Source organism: Sylvia atricapilla, chromosome 6 (genome assembly GCF_009819655.1).
Source record: "Sylvia atricapilla isolate bSylAtr1 chromosome 6, bSylAtr1.pri, whole genome shotgun sequence".
Taxonomy (NCBI): domain Eukaryota; kingdom Metazoa; phylum Chordata; class Aves; order Passeriformes; family Sylviidae; genus Sylvia; species Sylvia atricapilla.
Genome location: NC_089145.1, coordinates 14,569,891 through 14,590,947, shown reverse-complemented (window position 1 = coordinate 14,590,947; position 21,057 = coordinate 14,569,891).

Genomic DNA, 21,057 nt, shown 5'->3' with positions numbered 1-21,057 from the left:
ATCTATTTTAAACACATTGATGTATTAAAATCCCCCTAGCAACATAGCAGGAAAGTTTACAAAACATTAAATGGAATATCTATGAAAACTTTCCCTGCTTTCCATTCTTTGTCTTACGGATATTTTAGGGTCGGATTCTCATCTGGTGTCAATATGCCTAATTCCCTTCACTTGGCTGATGAATGTGAGCTCAAGTTTGGCCGGATGTGTTAGTTTGTTCATTGGAAGACTGGTGGCCAAACTCCTGAACCGTAGCAGCTCCAAAGTCAATCAATTCAGCAAGTACTTAATACATCAAAAATTCAGGGCTGGGGATCAGATAGGGCCACTGATTCTTAGTGCCCTAACTGGCTAGAGACATCCAACAGAATAAATACAGGCCCTGCCAGGTGGGACAGAGTTGCCATTGGAGTGCTGAAGAATGAATGCTGGAGGAAATACAGAAGTGCTGGGCATGGACATCTCCGCAGGATAAATAAAGCACAAAGAAATAATTGGAGGTGAGTCCAAGGGTGACTCCTCACCTTATCTTAATATTTGGAGGGGTCACCTACACAGGTGAGAGTGTACCTGCACACCCAGGAGTGCAGTTCCTCTACAGAGGGTATGCTGGGGAATGGGAAGAGAAGAGAAAATGGCAGGAACATGGCAGTCAGCAGCTGGAAGTAAGGTCTGCGTGCATTCATGGACAGATCACGGCTGGTATGCCAGGCCAGGCAACAGAGGTTCTGCAAGGATCTTGGTAGGGGCAGATTGTGCTACTCCCCTTCCTCATATTCTGTGACAGAAAGGGGAATGGAGCATGTGAAGAGCTGAGCACAGTTTTCAGGAACAAATCTTCTCTGAAATGAGCCCGGAGCTTGCCATCTGCCTCAACTTAATCTCTCCCCTCTAGCCCCCACTGCTCTGTTCAACCTTCTTCCTTCTGTATCTTGATTTGACCCATTCTTCCCTGGCAGAGAAAAACCCACTAGAAAAAGTCATAGCACTCCAGGACTTTCTGCTCTTCCAGGCTTCTTAGCTGCTGCACCTTTCCCTGCTGCTCACAACCAGCCCACCCCTCTGTCCCGCTCACCTTCCTCATGACATCATATGGCTTCATGCAACAGCACACAGGGGCATATTTCTCCTGCCTGAAGCCTGAATTTTAGGGTGGAAGGGTGAGCTGGCACCTCTGCTTGGCCTAGGGCACAAAAGCTCTTGCAAACCACAGCACAATATAAGGAGCTTAGGAAATGGTCATGGCCAAGTTCCCGGTTCCCTTCTGCACAGTGAGGCAATTGTGAAAATCTGTAGCTCAGCACAGCATGGGATGGTGTCCCAGTGTTGTCCAAAAGTTCTCTCTCCAAGACAATGTGCAGAGAGGATGTGAAGAAGAGGCTATTCCAGGACTCACTTGACTCAGAAGGAACAGAATTGCTTGTCACAGCAGCACAGAACCCTTCAGCCAAGTTGGTGTGGATGAAGGATTCACAGCATATTAGGGCAGAGAAATGGAATCTTCTGGACTGAACCTACAAGGAGGTGATCCTAAGTCATGATCTAAAATGATAGAATAAAATCAGATCTCTAGGTATCATCTGCCCATCATATCTAGAGATTACAATGCTGTGCTGAAGGTCCATCTCCTGCAGCTCTCACTACATGTGCAATATAGCAAAGGGTAAATCCTAGCTCTGGAATTCTTTGAGACTTCTCACTCCAAGTGAAGCAGAAACTGGCTCTTGATAGGTGATTCAATGTCCCTCTGACACCAAAGCCATAGAAATGAAAAGGAAGAGTATTCAAAAAAAGAGGAGTTTTCTTGGACATTGGGGTGAATATGTGAAAAGATATTGCCAGAGCACTGACCTGCAGCACCCGTGGTATTGCACGGTGCTCAGAGGGGACACAGCCACCACCTCAGTGTCCCCCAGTAGACATACCCTGCAGTAAACTATAGGGTTATACTGGCTTCACAAATGGCACTGTGGTGGCAACCACCACATTCAAAAATCATCACACACCCAGGGTCCAGCTGTGCTCATCCTGTTCACCTCACAAGAAGTGTTTTGAGCCAAATATTTTACATGAAGTCCACAGCATCTGCCACAGAAATTGTCATAGTAACGCTGCGTTTCCTGCAGCTTGATATACGATGCAGCAGGCACCAGGTGGCGATATCATTACAAGATTAGCTGCGACATTACAAAATCGTGTTGTAGTAGAAGTGTTAAAATTGTTACCTAGACACCGTCATAGACCATTATTGATCCAAAATGAAAATTTTATCGCTCTCTAGCAACTGCCTGATTTGTCATGCACTGACTTTCTGATCCTCTGCAACAGGATAGGTTTCACTTTTATAAGACCAAAAGGCAGCTCACGTTGGTGTGGGATAAATGACAGCTTTCAGCAGGAATTTCTGAGACATACTCTGAGTGAGTTTGCTCGTGGTTTTGTGTGCACAACCACATGTGTGTTTCAAAGAGTCAGAATAACTCGTGAATGGGCAGAATGAACTCCTGCCCTGCTGGTGGAAATGGGAGGCACTGTGTACCACTGCACTTTGCAAAAATTCCCCACTGGGGTAGAAAGGGGGGGAAAGGAGTGGGTAGGACAGTCATGTAAGGCCTGGCTAAGTGAACAAATGCTCACTTAGTGGAACAAGCAGAAGAAAGTAATAAGACAGTAAGGAACATCCCATTTGCTGGCTGGAATAGCTGGCACCAAGCACTCAGACCTGCAGCACTAAGGGGCTCTCCAAGTTAGGATCAGGAGCAAACAGACCTCAAGTCTGTTTCTCCTCTCATCAGGACTAGCAGATTAAAGTCAGCAGAGCTATTCTAACATACATTCCCATGTCTGGATGCCAGATGGGAAATAAGTAACACATTTTTAAGAGTGAGAGTGACTAACCATTGGAACAGACCAGCAGGGGAAGCAGCAAATTCTCTGTTTCTGAGCCCAAAGTGGATGCCTGCTTAGTGCAGGCTGTGTTTTAGTGAGACACACAAAGCTCATTGTGAGGACAGCAGTCTAAGGTCTGTGATTAGAGAACATACTATTCAATCTGGCTCTGAATTTTATTAATCTGTAGCAGTCCAGAGCATATAAGATGAGAACTGGGCCCTGCATTGTTTCCCAAGCGGGTGCATGGTCAAAGCTTCTGGTGTACTCACAATGCAGGATTCAGAGTTTCTTTTTTCATAACTCATCTACTGCTATAATCATATAATTTGATACTCACATAAGTTCATCTGAACTGGTTATAACAGAAGTAAATTATCCTCCTACTTTTTGGACTGAGTACCTTTTCTCTGTGTTGTGATTTTGGATAAGCAGGATATAGCCCAACTCTTCTGTTTTACTATTGCACTTCTGCTGGTTAGTCCCACTTAAGATTCCAGACAAATTTCAGGAGATGGGTAAAGGTTGTTGAGGTAGAATTTGCCTTTCTCTGCAATAAAGTACAATTTTGAAAGTTCAAAATAAATAATAACAATATCAAAGATCTTTTTGCAAATCAGTTCTCACAGAGGGCAAAGCCTGGGAGGTAGTTAAAAAACATTTCATATCAAAAAGACATATAATTCTCTCCAAACAACTAATAAAGTTTGAAAATGTTTGTCTATGTGACCTCACATATATTTCCCTTTAATGAAGTGTGGTACAAAAATATCCAACAAAGATGGGTCCATGCTTCTGTAACTGGCTGGAAAACTGATTCAGGAAACTTCATCAGCTGAGTTTTGTAAAAAGTTCTGGATGAATCAGCTTTTGATAAATGAGATAAATTGTGCTTACACTTTCATTTCCTTTTAGCAGCAATGAACATGCCACCAACCATAACATTTTGCACTGGTCCAATTAATCCTGGAGGTCTGGTGAATGGAAAAGGTAAGATATAATATCTCTAAACTGTGGCATTTTATTCTTGGTGTTTCATTATTATTCATTCAGTATTCAGTGCAAGGCATCTCATCTTGATCAATGCAGTGGATATTCATGTGGATTTCCCTTTTCTTCAATTAAAACTGTGTTATAATTCACAACTGGCATAACTTATTGAAATAATGCTTCCTTTTTCAACCCCATAATCTATTCATTCAAAAGTATGTAGCAGTCTTATTGTCTGCTCATTAGGAAGTTGCATGAAAAGAATAGACCAAAACTCTGGTTCTTGAAATAAAAGAGATTAAAAGCTTATTTTCTTCTGCCTTTTAAATATATAGACAGATGTGAATATTTCTGAATTTCCCATTCACACATGTGCCCATCTCCATCTCTGAGCGTCACTGCACATAAAAAAAAGAAGTTCAGAAAAGAGTGATCCAGAGCAGTCCCAAGACACCTTACTGAACTGTATGCAGGAGAACACAGCACTTTGTGTCTGTCCATCCACAAGCTCCATTTCCAGTCACCACGACATTCTGCCCCTCATGTAAAACAACTGAAGCCATTTGGGATCTCAGCTGCCTTCCACCTTCAGCATAAAAGACAACTTCTTTACTGCTCCCAGGCAGAGAAGCCTCAATCCTCAAAGGTCTGACTGCAGTAGAGCAGGCCAAAATGTTTCTCTCTGCCCTCACAGTACCCAGCCTGTCACTACTGGTGTTCAGAAAAAGCTGACTCCTTCCAAAACCTCAGCTTTGGGTCCCAAGTGGTTTTTTTTCAAATTTTGATATCAGAAAAAGATCCATATAATTGATGTCATTTGGGGATTAAATCATGTGCCATGGTTGATCTGGTGAATGAGTGTACTTTTGGTCCCTATTTCACATAGTGCTGCAGAAAGTGGACTCTTCTGTTCTCAGAATTTCTACTCCTGCCTGCACATTTGCAGTCTCTCAAGTCACTGCCTCTTTTCTTGAACAGTGTGTATTTTTCTGCTTCAAACAATAAACTAAGCTAAGCACTTCCTCATAGTACTCTTCTAGTTTTACCATCTCCTTTCTTTACATTGAACAGGATTAAAAAACTTGGCTCCACACCCATTTTTGACACGCTGTTGCACTGCACCAAAGTTAAAAGGTCCAGTTTCTGGGGCAGGCAGATACTTAATTCTCCTTTCAGCTACTGTGTGCTTTGTAAAGCACAAACAACAGACAGCTATTTCAGCAGAGCCCAGATTAAACTATGTTTTCCTGGAAAAATATATTACCAAGCAGTAACAAACACAGCTGTTTGTTTTTTGTTTTGGGTCAGGTGGTAGGAGATCTGAAATTAATTCAATCTCTGAGATTCAAATCCTGAATGAACATAAATAATATGAAAATCTACCGCTTGGGAAATTATGGTATATGTTCATTTTTCACTGCCTCTCTTTTAGGAACAAATTCTACTTGCTATTACACCAATGTAAGTTCACAGCAATAGCACTGGTGGTGGTCTTGCATTGAAGCATAGCCTTGTATATCAAATTAGGGGATGGTTCTCCATCCAAAGGTGAAAGGCGTTGTATGAAAAATGCTGATTACTTATTAACAGTGGAGTGTTGCAGGGTCATTACCAGCTGAGCTAATATGTATTTTCAAATTCTTTGGGATCACTTGCTAACAAAACTTTTAAATATATTTTAAGATGCAAGTTAAAAAATGGAAATCCTGAAGAAAACGTGTTGGTTTTTAGTATTTCTCCCCACTACCCTGAGAAATTTCTTCAAAATCCAAGAGAAAAGCATTGTCTTGCTCTGCATTCCCCCCAGGAACATGGCTATGAGCTAGCCAGCTGTGTGATCTCTTGGACATACCTCTGGCCCAGGGATCCGAGCAGCCAGACCCTCCTGCCCCCCTGCCATGACCTCACTCCGTGGTCTCTCCATCCTGCCTCCTGTGCCTGACTGAAACATCAAGCCGGGAAAGTACCACTCTTTGGGGCAGTCTTGAAAATAAATCTAGTGAGGGACTGAGTGAAGCCTGTGTACACTGGCCTGGGGCTGGTGACTGTACACTTTTGGGGCATGGTCTGTAAGCCAGGGCAGATCCCCAGGAGCCATGGCCAAATCCTAGCTATGCTGGCAGAGCCCCTTAGATACCCATCATACAAGGACTAAACAAGTTTCTCTTCTTCTTGAGCTTCCCTTGAACACAACAGTCATCACTTACAGCTTTTCCCCACTGGTGTAGTAGAGATAAGCTGGGCTCAGAGCCCTAAGTAGGGCTTTGACTACCAGCATCCATGGACACCAGGACCACCAAGCAAAGGTGTGTGTGGTGGGACAGTGGCACAGCTAATGCACAGCCAAGCTCTCTCCAGTGCAGCAGCAGCTGTTTCTCTTCGGACTCAAATCTGAAATCTCTGGGTGCTGCTCTTTAGCTAACAAATCAATCTCTCATACAGATCGAGTTGTTTGTTAAAGAGGTTGCTTTATGCTACAGAAAGCTCATTTCAATACATAAATCCTCCTACTTGTTCTCTGTTCCCCTTCTACCTTGTCCTATCTTCACACCTTTGGCTCTTTATCTGAAATTGGCGCCTACGTTATTCTCTGTGAGGATGTAAGGAGGCCTTTTTTCTTCTGTACTTTATTTTTTTCCTTTTTGCAACTGCCCTTGCCATTTTGTAGACAAGTTCCCAGGTCCAAAAGAACAGTGCATGACTGCTGTGGGTGTTATGTGAATGGAAATTATGTGGTTTGGATTTTTACGTGAAAATTCCAGAAGGAGGCAAAACGTGGCAAATAACCTTCACAAATCATTTGAAACAAAGCTCAGGAAATGCCATCATAATTTAGCTCTCAGTATCTAAAAAAGAAGTTCACACTGTTTTAAGACTCCTGTTAAGCAAGTATGTTTGCTTAAGATGTAATTGAAAAAGTACCGCGTTGCTGCTTACATTTTCCATTTTGTATCTCCTGTCCAGGCACAGCTCACTGCTGGCAGCTTTTAATTTGCACTCTGCAGTATTTCGTCATCCAAAAACAGTCCCTTTGGGGCTACAGAGTAAATGGCTGAAGGGAGATAGGTACAAACGAAAACGTGTGGGGAAGGCTGGAGCGAAAAGCTGGTGACATCTATGGAGCTGTGGAGTTATTGCAGTTTCCTTTGCCCTCCCCTTTCCTCAGTCAGTCGGGATAGGAAACAATCCTTTACCCAGCATGGGATTCCACACTCAAAACGCCAGTCTGCTTATCTGTTGTCCTGTCCTGCCTCACACATTTATTTAAGTCGCTACAAAATCCTGCATAAGGAGATTACTCTTTTTTAAGGGATGCTCTTTACAGATGGAGCCAGACAGCAAAGAACCTGGTTTGTTTAGTCCAAACAGTGATGAGTACTGGTTAGGGAGGAGATACATTCTCTACTGTAAAATACCAGTTTTAGTAACCAACTTTAAGGAAACAAAATAAATTTCACAAACCTGAGATATAGTTTCAGGACAGCAGTAGATGTCTTGTTACATCCACTTTTGACATCCAAAGACAGGCTGAAATGAGATTTGAAAACAAAACCAACAACATTTAGAGCTCAAGAGTAAGGTTTAGGCATTTCTGATAATTTCCTCTATTGTTCTGCCACTAGGCTTAAAGGTAGGATAGTGGATGAGCTGGTTTTGAGCAGTTCCATGAGCATATGCAGTTATAAAATTCTTGCATCATTGGTTTCATATAAGGAAAATAGCTGTCTACAGTCAAGACTTCTTACTTGCATTTCTCTCAAGTAAGTTTTATACTGTTCAATAAAAGCTCACCTGTCTTCATAAAAAGATAAATTTTACTTATTTAGTATATAAAAGCCAAAACAGCACAACCTATGTTAATGCCAAGGTATGGGAAATAATTTAGTTACCTACTTACACCTAATTTTACATCTGTATTTCTTGTTTAGCTGCCCCAAGAGGGCTTGGGTTCCATTACATTCATTTAGTGAGAAATTACTTCAGTCTGGTGCTCCGATACAAGGCAGAGAAAAAAAAATATTATCATCCTTTTTTCTTACCAGAAGGAACTGAGGGACATGGTAATTTGCTCATACACTCAAAGGTCTGTGTCAGAGACGGAATTTTAATTTGAATCTCCCAAGTCTCTTGCAGTGCCATTTCTGGTGTCTCAGTGAAAGCAGCCTTGAATTTCAGTCACATTTCTGAAGGCAGAGGGCCTCACACAGGCTTCCTTCAGCTCCCATACAGGACTGCAATGCCTCCGAGGGTTGCTCTGAGTGACAGGAGGCACTTTCTTCCCCTGCTGGCAAGATAAGTGTGTTTATTATTTTTTCAACCTGCATTTTTGGAAGGTTACTTATGCAGGCTTAGACGTTCACATGTGACTCTTCTGTGCCAGTACTCAAGAGTCATGGTCCCTGCTGCTGAATATTTGCACTGCTCTTTTGATCCACAGCTTTGAAGAGAGATCTATCAGAGAAGAGGGGGAACTGCCACAGCTGTCTTTTCTATAAGTATTTATTTATGCTTATAAAGCGAGATGGGAAAGGTGCCCATCCTGTGCTCTAGGCACTCCTGATGACTATTTAAAAGCACAGCATAACAGAAAGACAAAACCAGTAGACCCACACAGCAGTAACCCTTGCTTAGAGCCTACACCAAAACTGAGAGAGCAATATGAAAGAGAGAGAATATCCAGGCCTCTGGGATGAAAAAAAACCTGTGCATTAAGAAGGAGCCATGTTTCTAAACATCCTAGAATTTTCCAGCTCCTCCAATCACAAGAGACTGGGGAATTCTGCAAAAATATGAGGTAGAAGTACCCAGATCAAGCAGTCTGACCATAACAGAGCAGGTCCCAAGAACATCCAGGTTTATCTATGCAAGTTAAAACAAACCAAAACACTAATTTTTCTGAGGAGCTTCTCAAAATTTCTGACCCAGATGTAACTTGTCCATCGATGGTCACACATACCAGTAACTCCATGTAAAAATCACCCACTGGCTCTCTCTTGCTCGTGCTCCTAAACAAATCACAAATAAAATACAGCAAATTTACAGCCTCCTCTCTGATCCAGTACAACAGCATTCAAACACAGGATGCAATCATACACTTTAATGTCACTGGGGGAAAAAACCCAACAACAACCAAAAGCAAAACCAACAAAAAAATATTGACAAATGCCTTTCTCCCACCTCCCTCTCCTTCTGGGCCTTTTCTAATCAGTGCCATATTCACTGGAAGTTGTTGTTTTCTCCCAGGAGCTGACAGCTGCCTTGAGAGAGCATTCCTGAAGTACCCTAAGTAGCTTTCAGAGCCAGAGGTGACATTTAGATGCAAGCAGAACAAAACAAGTTTAGAACACCCCATTGGAGGGGCAGCTGAGAGCTCAGAGTGCCTCAGGACACAGAATTTCAGCCCACTCAGACAGGAGGTAGGAACTGAGAACCGATTTTCAGATATCCCAGTGAAATTTCAGACATTCCTGCTGCAATTCTTTGCCTTCCTGCAAAGAAGTTAAAGTGGCAGCCAAAAACTAACCTTGTACTGCAAGAAAATAGGTTATTACTTTTTTGAAAAAAATCATCTCCTGGTTCATATTTTCCTTAGATGTTAGTTTTCTAGAAGGTCCAGGCTGGTTTCTGTAGTTCTGGTATCTCTAAGGAAGCTTTTTGAAAAGTCTCTGCATTTGACATGTTGGAAAATATTTGGACAGCATGAAAGTTCACTGAATTTACCCTTATTAGACCAATTTAAACATCTCTAAACTGATGACCAAATGCCCCTTGAGATGGGGACAGTTTGCTAAAGTCATTGACTTTGCTTTTAAAAGGCATTTTCCAGATAAAAATATAGCCTATCTTCAGGCATCATGAACCACTTGGCCTGTGACAGAATCACAGGATTTTGAAATTTTATGTTAGCTATTTTTTCCCCTATGAGGTACAAACCATTTCACCCCACCTAGGTTTCTAAACTCATATTATCTTGTGTACCTTGTATTCTCCCTTTTGTCCTGCCACATGTTCTGTTGGATTTCTCCCTGACACCACTATCATGAATGTGGTAGATGAAGGGATTACTTCAGTCTCGTGATGCCAAGAGCCCTGATCTTTGATTCTTCTTACCACAAAACTTCATGTTTTTGAGTGAAACTGGAATGTTTCTGAGCCGCATCAATGCTAATTTGCACCTGTGAACTTCAGTACCACTGCCTTGTGGCTTTTTCAGTTCAATCTCAGCTCAGTTCTCCTGTTAATTCTGAATGCACACAAGGTAGGGCAACCAACAGTGTGCCCTGTTTAGGGCCCTAGACAATTTAGGGAGACTCAGTGGATTGGCATGACAATCACTAATTACTCGGGTGACACTGAGACAAGTCAAAACCAGAGACAAGTCAAACCAAATTCAAATAAAAAACCAAAGTATTAGGAAACATAATAGAGCAAATTCACTTTGGGACTACAGAAATATCTGAGACCTCCATTTCTTAATCAGCACGTATTGTAACTTCTCAACCCACAGAAAGGAAAGCATATCAATATTACCATGTGTGCTGGTTTTACATTAATTGATTTGTGGTGATGTGGGAAAAAAATTGGCCCAATTCCTGATAAACACAACTTTTCAAATACCAGATTTTCACATGGGAAAAATATTTACATTTCTTTTCTCTTGAACTGCAGAGTGGGAAAGAATCCTAGGCATAAACATATGAACCTCCAGATTACTTCTGCTTTTAGATGGAGGGATGGAGGCACAAAGTGACTGAGCTCTGACTGATCCAAGGACACAAAAACCTAGTAAATCACACAAATGACTCTCAGGAGCCAGGAATTCTGACTCTTAGTCCACTGCTGAAATGACTAAATAATGATGCCAGCAATGATAAAACTATATAAGAGGAGAAGGTGGGTGTTAGAACACCTGCAATTAGCAACAACTAGGCTAATCTTATGTAGTCTGTGTAATCCAAACATTTAGAAAAACACTTTTTCCAACCCACAGAGGAAAATTCTATCACTCTATACTCCTACAATGCATTGTACTACATTCCTTGTTAAAACAGTATCAACAGTTTGTGTAGCACTCTTTACTAACATATTTTTAAATTGAAAATAGGAAGTGAGTAATAACACAAGCAACAGCATCTCCTGTGTGTTTGCAATGGATTAGTCAGGTGTGCCACTGCCCTGAATGAACAAGAGAGACACCAGGTCACTTGAGTGCTGGTGACATTAAATTGAAACCAAAGGTTACCCTTTTGTTTCTCTCCTCCTCTCAGGGGCATTGCATCAATAAATACAGACGGGACTTCCACGCTGTCAAAGAATTAATGTCCACAGAATTGACATTTAAATGAAGGGATTAAAATACTGTAAATTTAACGAGCAAAATGGATCTCAGATAGAATTGACTTTGGGTCTAGTCATGCCTCAGTGCTGCTTTAGGCAAGACTCTCACCATCACATTGCAATGGAAACTGGAAGAGACCTTTCAGCTGATACTTTGGCAAATGAACAGGAACTTATTCTTAACTCTTTTGTTTCCTAATTGTTGAACTGTTCCAATAGCTATTTGCATTCCAACAGCTCTAGGCATTCACATGAAGAACACAGGAGTAGAAAAATCAAACCTGAGGCCTTTTAAGACTTAATCGATTTTGGATACACATAGACATAACTTGCATCAATTTCAAAAGGAATTGCCCTGGCTTATGCCATGGAGGAATGTGACCTTTGAGTGTGTTTGTTTTGTATACTAACTCAAATACATGCAGGTATGAGCTCAGAATAACCCCTTTGAAGTTAGGTCTGGAGCAAGAGGTTAAGGAGGCAGTAAAGCAGCTTTGTCCACAGCCATACCATTTAAATAAATTAGGAAGGCTCAAAGTAAAGTAATCTCTGGGGAAATTAAGGAACTTAAGTACTTAATAGTTTTGACCTATCGTTTCAGTTTAGAAGGAATTTTCCTGTTGCTTCAGTTAATATTCTGATATACTGTCTTGCTGATATATTGCTGATATATTTGAATCTTCAATGACACTAATTACACAAAATACTACTGCAGTCTCATCACACAATGTCCCACCTTGACCCTCCAGACCAGGAATGAGAGTGTATCCTCAGGCTGTGAGGCCTTTTTCCCCCTCATATCCCATCCACTCTAGTCTCAGTGAAGTCCCAGTGCCTGGGGCCCTCTCTGGTGAAGCCTGACAGCCCAGTGATTCACAGTGATTCACTCTTGGCCATTTATCTGAGTCTGCATAGGAATCAGGTGGCACTACAGGGAAGTCAAGCTACATCCCCAGAGACAGTCTGCAACTTGTCCCTTTGACAACTGCAGCCAGAGGGAGACTTCTAATCGTTAAAAGGTACAGTGCTGACATGAATCCCTCCCTTTTCTCCTACAGTTCCAAGCCATCAGGTGTGCATTAACAAGCCAGGTAAAACCATTCTCAACAGCCCACTTTCAATTAACCAAGCTTCATTTCCCTGACAAAGCAGCACTTTGCAATATGCCCTAATGACCACGTCTCACTATTCTGGGTTTGGCTATTACTTTGTTCTGGTGATGTTAATTTATATAGGAAATAGATGAAAAGATTAATTGTAACTCCCTCACTCCCTCCACAGTGGGACAGGGGAGAGAATCAGAATGGTAAAAGTGGGAAAACTCATGTCTTGAGATAAAGACAGTTTTATAGATAACGCAAAATGGATTCCCCCCTTCTCAAGGGCAGGCAAGAGTTCAACCATGCCCAGCACAGGCAGGCTCCATCACATGTAACAGTGACTGGGGAAGGCAAATGTCATCACTCCAAACATCCCCCCTTCCACCCTCTTGCCCAGCTTTATAACTGAGCCTGATCCCAGGTGGTGAGGAATGTCCCTCTGGGTCAGCTGTCCTGGCTGTGTCCCTCCCAGCTTCTGGTGCTCTCCCAGCCTCCCCACTGATGGAGGGGCAGAAAAGGCCGTGGCTCTGTGCAAGCCCTGCTCAGCAATAATGAAAACATCCCTGGATTACCAGCACTGTTTCCAGCACAAATCCGAAACACAGCCCCACACCAATTACTGTGAAGAAAATTAACTCCAGCCCAGTCAAAACCAGCACAACCAGTAATTCTCAGAGCTTGGAGCAAGTATACTAGCTTTCTTTAATAATACTCATTTGCTTCTTGCCTCCTCCTACTCAGGCCTGTGACAGTCCGCCCCTGCTCCATTTTAAGGAGATAAAGCTACAGAGTATGGATAAAGATGCAGGGTAGGGATTTGGATGTTATATCACTATATGCAGTGATACAACAGTTGGCCACAGGTAAGTAATATCTTTTTTATCTTAAGATGGAGCTCTCTCTCCAGCTGAAGTTTGGATGACCTTTCCATTTCTCTTGCTGAATTCCATGCTCCAGTGCCATATGGATCCCATGTCAGCTACTCCTACTGTGAGTGTCACATGCACCAACTGGTGTGCTTTCCCAAGCACTGGATAATGAGAATGGCTTATTTATTTCTCATGTGGTTAACACAAAAAATTAAAATTCTACGTTTCTTGCAGTATATAAACTTCAACAGTGTTCATATGATGCATGTAGAGAGGTAATAAACTGCATGGCAGACAGGGCTGTCAAACAATAGCAATAAGGCTCTTCTTACTTAGTTTTTTTCATTGTCATTCTTGATTATTGATACTTTTCCAGTTGGGAAAATCTGATTCATAAGCTCCCATATGTCACAGCTTGGAGTAACTTCTGAGCAGTGCCTGGTGAACTGGCTTTGTCACAACAGGCAGAAAGAAAGGGCTCTGCTGCTGGCAGTTCAGTCGAGCTAAGTGACAACGAGACTGGGAACGAATAGCAACTAGAAGAATTCAAAGAAAAAGCTTGACAACAGCTTCAGGTGCCAGACAAAGCCGTCTTGCAGAGCATATGCCAACTTCTGATGACTACACACAATATGTAGGTCCTTGGTTGCTTAATCAAGTTATTTTCAGCAAAAGGATATATATCTTGTCTTTATGTTACCTGCCATGATGCATAAATTAAAATTCTTAGCTGGTTTTATGCCCTGAAACCTTATTAAACCAACAGACAAATCTTGTCTTTTACCAATATACTGAAGGTGTTTTTTAAGACATGAAGATACTATTAAAACATAAAATGTTATTTTCTATGGTGGTGATCTCATAGAAATACAATACTGAAATTATCTCTGCTCAGAGTATTGATCATAAGGCCCTAATCAGTTTGATTTCTCTGGTTCAGTATTTTAGCCTGCCATCCCTCAAGGTCCTCATTTTTCATATAAATCCTTTACATCTCTCTATGTACAGCCATAATTGCTGCTATATACTGGCAATGAATGGACTTCAGTAGCAAAGGATGTTTATCATAGACACATGGAAAACTTAGGGAGCATCACAGAAATTAACACTTTAGGAACCAATTATCTGAATTCCCATATTTTGAAATATTTTTGACCTTGGTAGGACTATTTGAAGTCAGAAGAGACTTTCTATGGAACATTTTTCTATGGTACTCTTGGACCAAAAGTACTTGCTTGCGGTTTTGGATGAATTTGGACATAAAATTTCTCAATTCTGGATCAAGAGGGCTATTAAATCAGACAGATAAACAGGTAAAAATCTTAAGCCATACCCAGCTACAGAGACTCCAGCTATCTCAAGTGTCTGTCAGTGCTGCTTAGCAGCAAGGCATGCTGTGAAAGGCTTGTTTACTAATATTTGCAAGACTACAACAGATGTACAAAATGAGCTAGGCTACAGTGAACATTAAGAAAGGGCAGCTGATTGTTTAATCTAGAGAGAGGGAATTTGCTAGAAACACCACTAGCTGTTTGCTGGCAAAATGGAAATTTTCACAGTCAAGAAGAATATTCTCTATAGCATCATCCCTTCCTTTCAGATTTGTTCTTTTTTTCCCCTCCAAAATCGCTGAAGCTGAACTACGGATTTTTGTTCATGGGAAGGTATGAGTGCTGATTGCTGTTGGTTTACCAAAACTTTTATGATTTGACTATTTGTATGTAAAATATGCAACAGCAAGAAGGAAAAATGCACTCAGAGACAACGTTTTGAATGCTAGATATGGACAGGAGGCATCCTGCAGAGAGATGAAATCAATCCAGGGATAAGTGGGGTACTTTAATGCTTCAGGAAGCTCAACATGTATTAAAGGGAAACATTTTAGAATTGACTGTACACATCTCATTGGTTTCTTCATGGTTAAGTTTACAGAGCAGCCATTAGTTCTTTTTCTTACTGGCTAATACAATAAATTTTCATAGCTATGAGTATATACACATATAAAAATATATATATGAGATACTTCTCAATTCAGATTGCATTTAAAATCCAGCTCCTGTAGTTTCACTTCTATAAGAAACTCACCTGTTATGTTATGACCCTGTTCAGTTGGTATAGAAAACTACAACCCTGGCCTCAAAAATTTACTTTCCAATTTGGAAAAAGATACTTTAATCAGTGATAACAGGTATCAGGGGAAAGAGGAAGAACAATACAGGTGATAAGATCAGGCAATTACAGAAGTTAACAAAATTATTTTCCCATATGATGAATTTCCCCATCAAATCTTAATACCTAATATTTTGTTAATAGTTTTTAATAACCATTTCAAAAATCAGCCTTGCCCAAATGAGCAGTCCTGAACTCTCAAGAGTGCCAGAAAGTGATTTTGAAATTTTAAATACACTGCGTTTGTGTCTCAGGACCTGTATCCCTGTATCTCTCAGGACCTGACACCAACAATGCATAGAACACCCAGTGAGTTCTGTAAACAGTCTTAAGTTGAGCAGCCACCTAATACCAGAAGTCCCACAGACACCAGCTGCTTTTGGAAGTATGTTCATTGTCTATTTTAGTTCCTTTTTTTAGATCACACATACAGTGATCTAAAGCTCTTTCACGTCTCATTATCAGATCATTTTCAAAACCATACATTCTCACAGCTCTTGTTCTCTCCTGCAAGAAAGGTTTCTCATGCTGTAGTTATAGAGGTCTGCAGGCCTGATCCCCTGAAAACATCCTGCCATCAGTATACTTTTTGTCCTCAAACAAGGAATAGCAAGCTGCCATTCTGCTTTCCTCTGAGCCATATGCTTCAGCATCTTGAAAGCATCCAAGCCAAGACTTCCTTTGCTTAACTTGAACCTCTGAAATGAGATAACCTCACAGTCCCAATCTTATGCTTCTGGATTTTTTATTTCTGACTTTTGTGCAAATTGAGGTTTATAACTCAAGCACAAATTATGCTCCCAAAGTTTTGAATCTGACCAGGTTAATCTGCAGTGTGCATTTATCAAAATAGCTGCTGGTGACAAAGCTGAGAGGGGAAACCCCAGGACATGCACCATATGGTGACAGGGACAGCAACAGAAACAGTAAGAAATAGTAATTACTAAATAAAACAATTCTTCATGGTTTCAAAATGGCTTTTCCAGGAAGTATTAATATCTCCTGGTTAATTCTTCCTTGTGACTACTTGGTTCTCAATAAACATCTCTTTCTCAACTTTGGGGAAAGTTTTTTTTTTTTTTTTCCTCCTTCTGCCTTTTTTTAACATTTGAAATGTAAGTAGTATTATAGTAACCATGGTATCCTGATGACATAATGGTTACCATGAGAACAAAGCTGAAATAGTGTCATTAGAGCCCCTTCTCTCTGCTGTGTGTTGAGTTTTATATTTAATAGAGATGGCCAAACTGCTGCCACCCAGCCTGGCCAATTCTATCTGGCTTCATGGTTTGAAAGCTCATAAAGGCAGAGCTGCCCTGTGCTGCTGCCTTCTGCCTTGGTACAGTTAGTTTTGCTTCAGGGCAGCTGAGCCACCAGCTTATAAGCTCGGTCTGCATAGCAGCAGGTAAGAGGATAACTGCTGTAACAGATTCCCTCAGGACAGTGGTATTTGTCATGTCCCTTGTGCATCCTCCAGTGTAGTCCTTGGCCATGAGTAAAATGGTGGTTCTTGGTCTCCACTTGCCAGATCAACCAGATATTAAATATTTTTTTTTTTACTTAACTGTGCTGGAATATTTCTCTGCTAGCCTGCACAGGGTCTCTCAGTGCATGATTGCCTGTGGTCCAGCCCTGCAATTACCTCTGCCCAGAGAGGAGGGGCTCTGCACCCACAAAGGAATTCACTGGCCACTGCCAAAATGCTGTACCCAGAACGCAGCTACAGCTTCACACAAGGAAAAGTTATTCCCAGCTAGTTTCCCAGAGAGGATCCTCTCTTTTACTGCAAGAACCGCTGGACACGACTCACTGCATATTGTTTGTTCATTTTGCTATATATATTTCCCAAATGCTATTTTAAGTTGCATTTCTCCCTTATGGTCCTACCAAGTTTACTGCATGAAAACAACCCTCTAGTTTTAATTTCATATTTAACCAAAACAAATGTGGCATGGCTCTGTTCACTTCAGTAAAGCTATCTGGATTTGTATTCTGCATACAGATATAAGTTGGTCAGAGGCAAAGACATGGAAGGTACTAAAAAACAAGGGGACCAATGAAGCAGGCAGCATTTCATACAAATCTCCCTGCATTCTGCCTGTGCTCCCACACCAACCCAATTCACTTCCTGCAGATGGTTCACATGCATTTTCTTCCTCCTCTAACCAGAATCCACTGCACAGACTCTTCCCAAAGATTTTGGCCATAACCTGTTCTGGCTGAACAGGCCCAGCTCCCTCATCCATTCCTCACAGGAGCGATGCTCCAGAGCCTTAACCATCTTTGTAACCCTCCACTGGACCCACTCCAGGAGCTCCGTGTCTCTCTTGTGTTGAGGAGCCCAGAGCTCAGCACAGTACTCCAGGTGAGCCTTCACCAGGGCTGAGCAGAGGGGCAGAACCACCTTCCTGACCTGCTGGCAATGCTCTTCCTAATTCCCCCCAGGACACAACTGGCCTTCTTGGCCACCAGGACACACTGCTGGGTCATGGAGAGCTTGTTGTCCACCAGTGCCCCCAGATATTTCTCCAGAAGGCTGCTTCCCAGCAGATCAGCCAAGGTCAAATTGGTCTCAGGTCCAGCAGGTCAAACAGGAAATAAACCCCAAAGTAATTCAGAAACCAGATGGATTAGATTTCTCAATGACTTTCTGGACCATGAAATCAAATGGACATAGACTATTAACAAGGACATGAATACAGGAGTGCAACAACTTCAAATGTTACAGAATCCCAGCCATTCCCACCTTAACCCTTACCAGGATCCTTAACAGCTGCCTCAGACACAGTATAGTGCAGATACTTCACTCTAAGCAAGGTAAAACTTTTATACAAAATTCACCAATAGCTTCTGTTCTATAGCTGTATCAGTGGGTCCCCCACAATTATTTCCATCTTCTGAACACTACTTCAAACCTCCCTCATCAGTTGTGCTTTACTCAAAGTTCAACCCTGACCTCAGCAGTAATCCTGAGTCAGCAACCTCTGCCTGCCCAGCAGGGAGCTGCTGCCAGGGTCAACTCTGAAGTCCCTGGCATGGCTGGCAATACAACCAGCTGGTCACTCAGTCTCCACTCTCTGCCCTGTGTTTGATGTTGGCCTCACCACAATCTCAATCCTCAAACCCTTCTTAATTGTGTCACAAAGCAAACACCAGAGCAAACCCAGGTTACCACCAGCCTAACTCAAATTCCTCATGCACTCATAGCTCATCCATGTACCCAATCCCAAATTATGGTCCCTTTTTTTCTGACACAATTTTAACAGCAAGTGGGTGGTTGACCGATTCCACCATGTTCTTTGCAGAGTACAGGGTACCCAAATTTTGTTATTCAAAATTAGTTCAGGCAGATTTTCAGTGAAAAAAATTGCAGAGAACCACATGTGGGTTTGATGTTGTTCGTCCTGCACTTTGGTACGCACAAGAAGCAAAATGATTTCTTAGAATAAAGCAGAGAAACCCTGCTGCCAGCCCTCAAACCCTGCAGAGCTACTGTGCACCCCACAGCAGTGAGCAACAGATGGCTGGTACAGTAGCTTGGAGCATTTGGGAATAAGGAGAACTGATTCCATGGTCCACTGCAGTCTTCCTGAACTCTCAGAGGAAGTCCCATCACAAGATGATTCCAGGTTTTCATAACACTGACTTTCGGAAGGGAAGAGGATACTGACCTAGCGCAGTAGTAACTGATGAGTTTAGTTTTGCCTTACATCAAACTGACTCACCCTGCTCTGATAGCAACTCACAATTCTCTCTTAATTGGGAGAATCACTAGGATAGTACTCACTCCCAGAATTCTGGGTCATAAAGTCATTCTCTGACTCAGAAGAAGGTTTACAACAGCTGTGGCAGTGATATGTACTGTAGGTGAGTCATGTTGAACTATTACCAAAACATAACAATCTTATAAAACAAATATATAAAGGATTGTACTGCTTTACCTAAATTATAATGATACATTCATTGTCTTATAGCAAAAGATTTGACAATGCTATATTGTCCACTCAGTTTTCAGGAACACAAAATTTAAAACATGAAGTTCCTAAGACACTTCTCCCCACAGAAATCAAAAGCAGCTTTTTTTAAATTCAGAGGCTAAAATTTTAGCTGATACAAATTTTCTGGCAGGCATTAAATTTGTGGAGGCATACTGGTTTAAAACCACTCAGAATGTGATTCTAGATTCATGGGACAAAACCCCATGTTTATTGATTATGTAACTGCAAATGCAGATCTGTCTTAACTGCAGCATGCAATGTATGTACCAGTGTATAACAAAATTTTCCATGCATATTCAGAAGTAGAAAATGTTCTTTTTGATTTAAGTTATATGAAATTTAAATAAATAAATATTTCTGGGTGTTCAAATCAAGAATTCCAATGAATAAAATCAAGAAAATACATAAAATATTAATTAAAGAAACTACTGATTTTCAGTGAATGAGTGGTGAGGTAACCACTTACTTTGTAGGCCCCCACTACCTGAACATTTAGTCCTATGACTGTGCAGTAAGGCTACTAAAACTAACACCATAAACCAAACTCAAGAATAGTCATGACACTGGGACAACCTCTGGTCTCCAGCCAGAGATTGTGAAGTGTGTGTTTAACAAGCCACAAACGTTTTTGGGACAACTGATCTGAGGGAAAAAAGTATTACAAGGCTACCCCCACAGTGCCAACCAATCACTGGGAAAACCAAGTGGGCTTTAAATGAATTTTGAGATTGTTTCCTCCCTCCTATTACTTCTGCACAAGAGTCCTAGTTTGGGTTTTAGGTGCTAGGTTTTTATGAGTATAAAAGGAAATGCCTTTGGTGGAGTGAAGTGAGTTTATGGATGAGGACCTAACCAGTTGCTGTGGCATCTCTAAGGCCACAGTCGTGTCTCCGGCTTGAGCAGGCATCAACCTCCCACCTTCTGCCCTGTGGGAACAAACCCACCAAAGGCATCGCAGTGTCTTCAAGCGGCCTCTCAGACGCCTCCGAGCACAGACGCCGGGGAGTCAGCGGCCGCCGGCTCCGCTCCTTCAGGAGCCCACGGCGGGGCCCGGGGACTCCCCACGGCGGGGCCCGGGGGCTCCTCACCCCCCTGTCCCGGCCGGCCAAGCCCGCAGCCCCCGGGCATCCCTGCGGCAGCGGCCCCGGCGCTCCCGGGGGCCGGGCCGGCCGCTCCCGCCCGCTGCCTGCCTGTTTCATTCATGCTTTCTCCTTCGCCATCTCCCTCTCCGACTGAGGGGAAACGGGAGCGCGCGTGGGCGGCCGCTGGAAGGCTCCCTGTCAGTCAAGCGGCCGAGCTGAAAAGAAGGCGAGCGAGGGAGAAGGAGGCAGAACAGCTTTCCCGGGGGAGGGGGCGGCTGTTGTCGGCTGCCAGCCTCGCAGCCCTTCCCGGGGGCATCTGCAGAGACGGGGCGGGGGGAAGGCGGGAGCGGTGTTGCACCGCAGACCTTCCCGCCGCGGGGGAAGCGGCTCTTTCCCGCCGCTCCTCACCTGTCCCCCCTCACACACACGCACCCAGCGGACACCGGGCGGGGGCCGGCGGCCGCCCTGTCCGGCCAGCAGCGGGCACAGGGTCCGTACCGCCGGCGCTGTGGGGGCTGCCCGTACGTGTCTGCCGGGGCAGCGGAGGGGGCGAGCCCGGGGGGTGTCAGTGGTGGGGGGGTACGTGGGGCGGCGTGTCCCCCTCAGCTCTCCGCAGGACCGG